The sequence below is a fragment of the Notechis scutatus genome, chromosome 6, assembly GCF_049901735.1.
Source record: "Notechis scutatus isolate UNSWTSFEM ecotype Mainland chromosome 6, rNotScu1.2, whole genome shotgun sequence".
Taxonomy (NCBI): domain Eukaryota; kingdom Metazoa; phylum Chordata; class Lepidosauria; order Squamata; family Elapidae; genus Notechis; species Notechis scutatus.
Genome location: NC_142014.1, coordinates 13939487 through 13946649, shown reverse-complemented (window position 1 = coordinate 13946649; position 7163 = coordinate 13939487). Strand labels below are relative to the sequence as shown.

Genomic DNA, 7163 nt, shown 5'->3' with positions numbered 1-7163 from the left:
GAGAATTTTTAAAATATTAATCTTGTCCTTTGAAATACATAGGAGAATTACTTTTTTCTTTCGTCAATGAATGAGGTAGGGGCATGAGAGAACACTGGACTGTAGTTATATTAATGGAGGGGGAAGACTATTGGTAACTATGCTAGATTAGAATGATAGATGAAGACAGTGACTTAGCTGGTCTCCCTAAAATTTGTAACTGTTCTTATTCTTTCTATGCAGAAAAACAGATGCCACTTCCACGCCTTTTTGCAGAACAAAATCTCCCTCCAAAAGATGCGCAACCTGTCTTCTGCACTCCGCAGTACTCTGCCCTCACACAGTGGAGAAAGGTCTTCCTTGCTGATCGATTTTTCTCTGAGTTATCTGCTGCCAGCCAAATGAGTCAGTATGTTTGTAGCAAATCGATTGAATGCAGGGCACCCACATTAGAGTATGGCTAGTACAGTGCTACAGCTGATTTTAATTATTAAAGGCAAGCACACTTAGCCCACAGCTGGAACTTATTATTTCGAATATAATCCCTTTCTCTCCCCCACATTACTAGTTTCATTGTGATGTCTGACAAGAGAAAATCAAAAGGCACACATATATACGCACACACACACACACACACTCACAAACACACATATGCACAGACATTCCTATTCCTGCTGTACTGCCTATTTTTCTTTTAAGTCCTGCCAAGTGGGGCTATAAAAGAAACTCACCATGGATATCTATCTAAGGCAGTTGATTTGTACAATCTACTGCACCAGGCTTGGTTATGGCATAAATGGCAGAACTGAAGAGAATGTACTCAACTCTGCCTTTTGAGTAAAAAAGATTCATTATCCCACATTTCTTTGCAAGATGCCTCTTCGGGGAAAAAAAAATGGATAAACAGCAAACAATAGGGAGTAATTTCATAAATGGGAAAAGAGCTTACACTAAAGAAATGTATTTTAAATGTATGCAGGCATTAAGAATATTTCCAAACAAAAGAATGATGTAATGAATACTTGCATTTAAAATAATGTTTCCCATAGAATTTACTGAACAACTGCATACATTATGAGAAGCTCACAAAAGTTCTTCATATTAGAGAAAGATGTGAACAAAACCATTAAAAACTCTGACAGAGTAGAAAACTTCCCTATTACCATTAATAATAAAGAAGATTAGATTTCTAATGTTCAGCACATCCATACCATCTAGCATTTAATAAACTCTGCTATGTTAGGAATATCTGCAGTCTGGATCTGTAGATAGGGCTCATTGGAAAACATAGATTTCAGTGTAATTATATGCAGAAATGCGTTGCCAATTAATGTGGGGTGGAATCCAGTAGTACAGTAATGAAATTTGGAATGACTTCATATAATGTCTGTTCCTTATAGGTATTGTCTGACAATCTTTTCTCCTTGAGCATCTTCTCAAATCTTGAGTGGCACAGTGCCACTCAAACATTCTTACACAGTTTCTACAGTTCTTCTTACATCACAAAGGTTAGCAAATCCAGAAGGAAAACAAGGATTATTGCTCCTATTAGTTCTGCCTTAGCAGCAAACCATTGTAATATAACTGCTTTGTCATCAAAGAAAATTACCCAAGCATTTTGAATCAAGATGCAGAACAGAAACAGTAGAAATGGCAGAAAAAAAGTCATCCTTTGTCTTCTCAGAAATGAAAGCTCTGGCCTGAAACACCATATGTGTGACACAGATGTGTTTAGACTTGATAGCTGCTTTTATTACCTGAAACAGCTGGAGATTCTGACAATTATAAATAGCCATCACTAGAAAAAATTGGAAAAAAAAACTTAAAAAGATCTTTTAAGTGGAGAGATTTCGACAGGGATATGAAGAAGAACCATTTCATTCAGAATTGAAGTTTTCCTAAAGGGGCTGGGAGCAATGCTTCCATTTCATACATGTACTGGACAGTGCACTTTCAGGATTGGTCATTCATTTGGACAGTCTCTACCCAAACAAATTCAAGAAGCTAAGCAGTTGAAAAGAGAGTAGAAAAAAATGAGAATAAAGTTTACAAATAACATTCTATGAAATGTTGAATTCATATCTACTCTGTATATTGGGAAGCTTTGTTAGCTTTTGGTCAGCCATGAAATGGCTGTAAGATCTGTGATCATATGAACTTCTTTGGGAGGATGAGCTGTATATAACTAATATATAATATATATATAATATATATATTATATATATAATATATATAATATAATATAATGTAAACAATGAGAGCTCATCCGATTTTGAAGTTCTATTGGGTGCATTTTTTTTTTCTTATTCCCTTGATGTATTCACCATGCAAACTGATTCTGGATGAGGTGAAAAGGTTAATTGATATTTTTTTTTAGATGATTTATATTTACTCAGTCATAAATCCTATTCCTTCACATTTTTGCATCTTTCTGTGAATTAAAAAGATATTTCCCTAACGTGGTCTTTGAAGATCTAACAAAACAAACAACAAACTGAAATCTCCTCATCCATCCTTCTGATTGGGGCCATCAGTTGAGCTATCTCAGCCCCAGGACAATAAACTCTCCCCAACAACATGAAAGTACAGATGCTGCCTCCATCCACTGTACTATTGAGGGAGGGAGGGTTCTTCAAAGCCTGATTCCCTCAGGGTCAGAGAAAGAGAATGGTCAGTAACAAGCGCCAAGGAAGTTGCTGGGATATCTGAGGCCAAATGGTCAGAAGATGCCGAGACTTTGGAAAGAGTGCAGAGAAGAGCAACAAAGAGGACTAGGGGCTAGAGGTTAAAACATATGATGAACAGGTAACAGATAATCAGAGTTGGAAGGGACCTTCTCGGTCATCTAGTCCAACCCCCCACCCAAGCGGGAGACCCTACACCATTTCTGACAAATGGCAGTCCAATCTCTTCTTGAAAGTCTCAAGTGATGGCACTCCCACAACTTCCAAGGGAAAGCTGTTCCATGGGTTGATTGTTCTCGCTGTCAGAAAGTTTCTCCTTATTTCCAGGTTAAATCTCTCCTTGTTCAGTTTCCATCCATTATTCCTTGTCTGGCCTACATGCGCTTTAGAAAATAGCTTGACCTCTTCCTCCCTGTGGCAGCCCCTCAAATATTGGAAGACTGCTATCATGTCTCCCCTGGTGCTCCTCTTCACTAGACAAGCCATGCCCGTGAACGATTATGGGAACTGGGTATTTCTAATCTAACAAACAGGAGAATGACATCATAGGAATTGTCCAATATTTGAGGGGCTGTCATAGAGAATAGGGAGTCAATCTATTCTCCAAAGCATCTGAGGACAGGACAAGAAGTAATCGATTGAAGGTTATCAAGGAGAAGCTTGAGAACTAAGGAGAAATTTCCTGACAGTAAAAATAATTAATCAATGGAATGGCTTGCCTCCAGAGGCTGTGGATAGCAATAGCACTTAGACTTATTGTATATGCCACTTCACAGTGCTTTTCATCCCTCTCTAAGTGGTTTACAGAGTCCGCCCATTGCCCCCAACAATCTGGGTCCTCATTTTAACCACCTCAGAAGGATGGAAGGCTGAGTCAACCTTGAACCTGGTGGGATTTGAACTGCCAATTTGTAGGCAGCTGGCTGCAGCAGAGGTAGCTTGCTTTATTGCACTCTAACCACTGCGCCACAGAGGCTCCTATAATAAAGGATACTATATATAAAGGATGCTCCATCACTGGAGATTTTTAAGAAGAGATTGGGCAGTCATTTGTCCAGCATGGTGTAGCATTTTCTGCCTGAACAGAGGATTGAACTAGAAAACCTCCATGGTCTTTTCCAACTCTGTATTCTGTATTCTCTACTTCCACTTCATGATCTCACCTTACCCCAGGTATGTACAGCAACATCTTTGGTTCCTTTTTCCTTTCATGCAGCCCTTCTACTAGAATTATTTAAGGTTTGACTAAATTTGTAGAAGGCTTAAGGGGACTTCAGATTACCTGATACTTAGCTGTCCTTCTTCTGGTAACCTCACTGTTTATATGCAGGGGATTCAAATTTCTTGACAACTGGTTCTGTGGGCATGGCCTAATTTGTGGGTGTGGCTTGGTGGTCATGTGACTGGGTGGGCGTGGCTTGCTGGCTGGATGTGGCTTGTGGTCATGTGACTGGCTGGGTGTGGCTTGTATGTAATTATTTCTGTAAATATTTAATTTTTTATTTAAAAAAGAGCAGCTTTTACGCAAAATCAGGCAAAGCAGGCAGGCAGATTGAGTTGCTCGCAGAATCACAGATTCACTTAGAGATCGATCTATATCTGCAATCTGCTACTGAAAAATAGAAGCTTCAGTCCTAAGGAAGGTTCAGCTCTGCTTTTAGATTAGCTAAAAATCAAGAAATCCAAAGATTTCCTGCTTTTTAGCTAATCTAAATCTCCTGGCAGAGCAGAACAGCTGATGGTTGGGTGGGGGGAAGGAAAAATAGAAACTTAGCAGGCAAGTTTGATGGCACGCATGCCAGGTAAGGAGTGAGTGGGTTGGGAGGGGAGACGCAGGGCCAGACAGTGGCGCAATTTGCCGGTTCTACAAACTGGGCAGAATCATAACAACTGGTTCTATAGAACTGGTCTGACCAGGTATAATCCCACCCATGTTTATATGCCTCTGCTCTAGTTCATGAAAAAGAGATTACTGCAGATGAAAGACTGGGTAGAAATAATACTAAAAGGAGATATTTGGTTTCTTGAATAATTGATCTGAATTATATGGAAAAAAAAAACACTTGCAATAGTTGAGTTGTCCCAAAGATGCTTTTCAAAAGGTAACTGGACTGTTTTTTCTTTGAAAACATTTCATTTCTCATCCAAGAATCTTCTTCATTTCATGGGTGAGAAATGAAATATTTTCAAAGAAAAAACAAATAAAGCCCAGTTGCCTTTTGAAAAGCACCAAAGAAATAGAAGACCCCTCACACTCTGGCAATTATCTTTTTGACCTGCTGTTGTCAATAAAATCCCACACCACTAGACTAACAAATAGTTTCTTTCCCTGGGCCATCTGAACCGCAAATAAACACGAAGTTACTACCTTGTTAAGATGTGAAAAGATGTGAAATCTCAATACCCCATTCAGATGCATAATAACATATTACAGTACAATCTTGTGTATTATACTCGGCTAAGCGTTACAGTCAGTGTTGGATGTATATTTTGTGTATATTCGTAGATATTGTACTCTCAAATTGCAAATGGAGATGTGGGTACTCTATTTTTCTTATCTTCATTTTTAAGTGCTTTGGTTTTATTGTATTGCAAACAGTTGATGGGGTACATCCACAGTTTCGTTGTACTTGTAATAAAGTTCTTTTTCTTCTTCAAATAATCATGACCTGGATGATTGAGAATCTCCAAAGACAGAAGTTGAGTTGTACCCCAAAAGAATCCATAGAAATGTGTTTGGGTGAAATATTGCAAACTTTATCACCAGAGTTGAATGGACTGGGATTGGAGGAAAAGAGCCTTGAAACAAGAGTTCAGATAAAGGGTTCTGCACTGTTGAAAGAAATAGGACAATTGAACCATTCAATAAAAATCAGACAGATTTTCAGACAACTAAGAGGATTGGTTTGTTTTTAGCCCTGTGCTGTAATTTCTCCAAAGCAAGGAAGTGCAACTCTTTGCTCACATAAAAATCATGGACTGGGGATTGCATCAAAGAGAAAGGTAAGGTAGAACTAAATGCCCTATCAGCTTGGGACAGGATGGGGCTGAGCTAATCCTTCACTTCAACCTTCGCTTTGAATGTTAAGACCATTGTTTGAAATTCCGAAATGTGTGGAGAATGAAGTGTGAAACTCAGGGAGTCACAGTTCTCTTTCTATCAAGGGGAAGACATCAAACTCTTTGTCTGCTTTGATGCCAAAGAGGTGACAGTGAAAATACCCAGGAGTCACAAATTCAAGTTTCCAAATAGGATGGAAGTGGTGTTCTTTTCTATTGTTGGTGATCTTAGAATTAAATCTGTCAAATTTGATTGATCCCACACCTTGTTTTCACCTAGAAATAAAGCTTGTGTGAATGAAGTAAAACCGTAACAGAAAGGTTGTCATAATGTTCATGGGAATATTTGCAATAAAACATGTTTGATTCTTTGAACAGGAAAATAAATAGGACTTAATTGGTATAATGAGATATTTCCCATGACTGGAATATAGTTCTTAAACTATACAATGTATTCAAAATGAAGTAGAAAGGGAGGAGAACGGCACTGCATGTTAATGGTTTCACATTTCAGAATTTCACGTGAATTCTGCAAAATAATTGAAGACATCTGGATTTATAGCAAATGGAGAATAAATAAAGGGGTGTTTTGTTGGGATGCATTGTTTGTTGCCTTACTGTATATTCAAGTAGAAGATGTGGCAGATGTTTTCCAAACTGAAATCTTTTAAAAAGCATAAACTTAATTAAAACTGTTGGGAGACAAGCTCTACAAAGTATGGTCGTTCCAGGAAATTTCTGATGTTTTTATTGATAAATCTCTCCTTTAGAAAGTAGACTAAGGTACAGGAGTATCAGCTATCTTTGACTGAGTGATAACCAACAGGGAAGGACCCATCAGTTCCAAATGGAAGAGGAATATAGGTTTAAAATGAGAACACACTTCTGGAGATTCTGTTACATGAGGGAAACCAAAGCTGATAGCGACTGAATGTATAATGTATCAAGGATTTCAAGAAAAGCGGTTATAATAAAGTCAAAGCAAATAGGATCCCCTGGCACAAGGAGATAACAAGAGTTTTAAGATGGGTGGGAGTTCTTTCAATATATGATACTAACAGTACAATTTCAGTGAGAAAAGAAATGGGGAATAGCAGAAATAGCCAATGTGGTGGTGGGAAAAAAAAGCTTAGTAAAGATCTAAGAGTATGTTTCCAAGGAAGGATATACAAATACAGCCTGGAATTACAGAGATGATATCAAAAAGGAAAAGGTTCAGGATGAGCTAAGGATGCAAGGAACAAAAATAAAGATGTTTCCTCAGTACCAATGAAAGACAAGAATAAGTACAGTCTACCCAGAGAATACCTATTTATGTTGAATGATTTCAAATGTCTAGAGCCAGATAAACAGTATCCTACAGTTTCAAAGGAACTTGATGGTACTCTGGTCAAACATTTGTTTGTTTATGAGGTGCGTATAGTGCAAATCTCATGGTAC

At 38.1% G+C, this 7163-nt stretch overlaps 1 pseudogene; it reads left to right on the top strand.

Moving 5' to 3' along the window:
• Positions 1–3816: 3816 nt before the first annotated feature.
• LOC148130125 (16 kDa beta-galactoside-binding lectin pseudogene) lies at positions 3817–5980 on the top strand (annotated as a pseudogene).
• The last annotated feature ends 1183 nt before the right edge of the window (positions 5981–7163 follow it).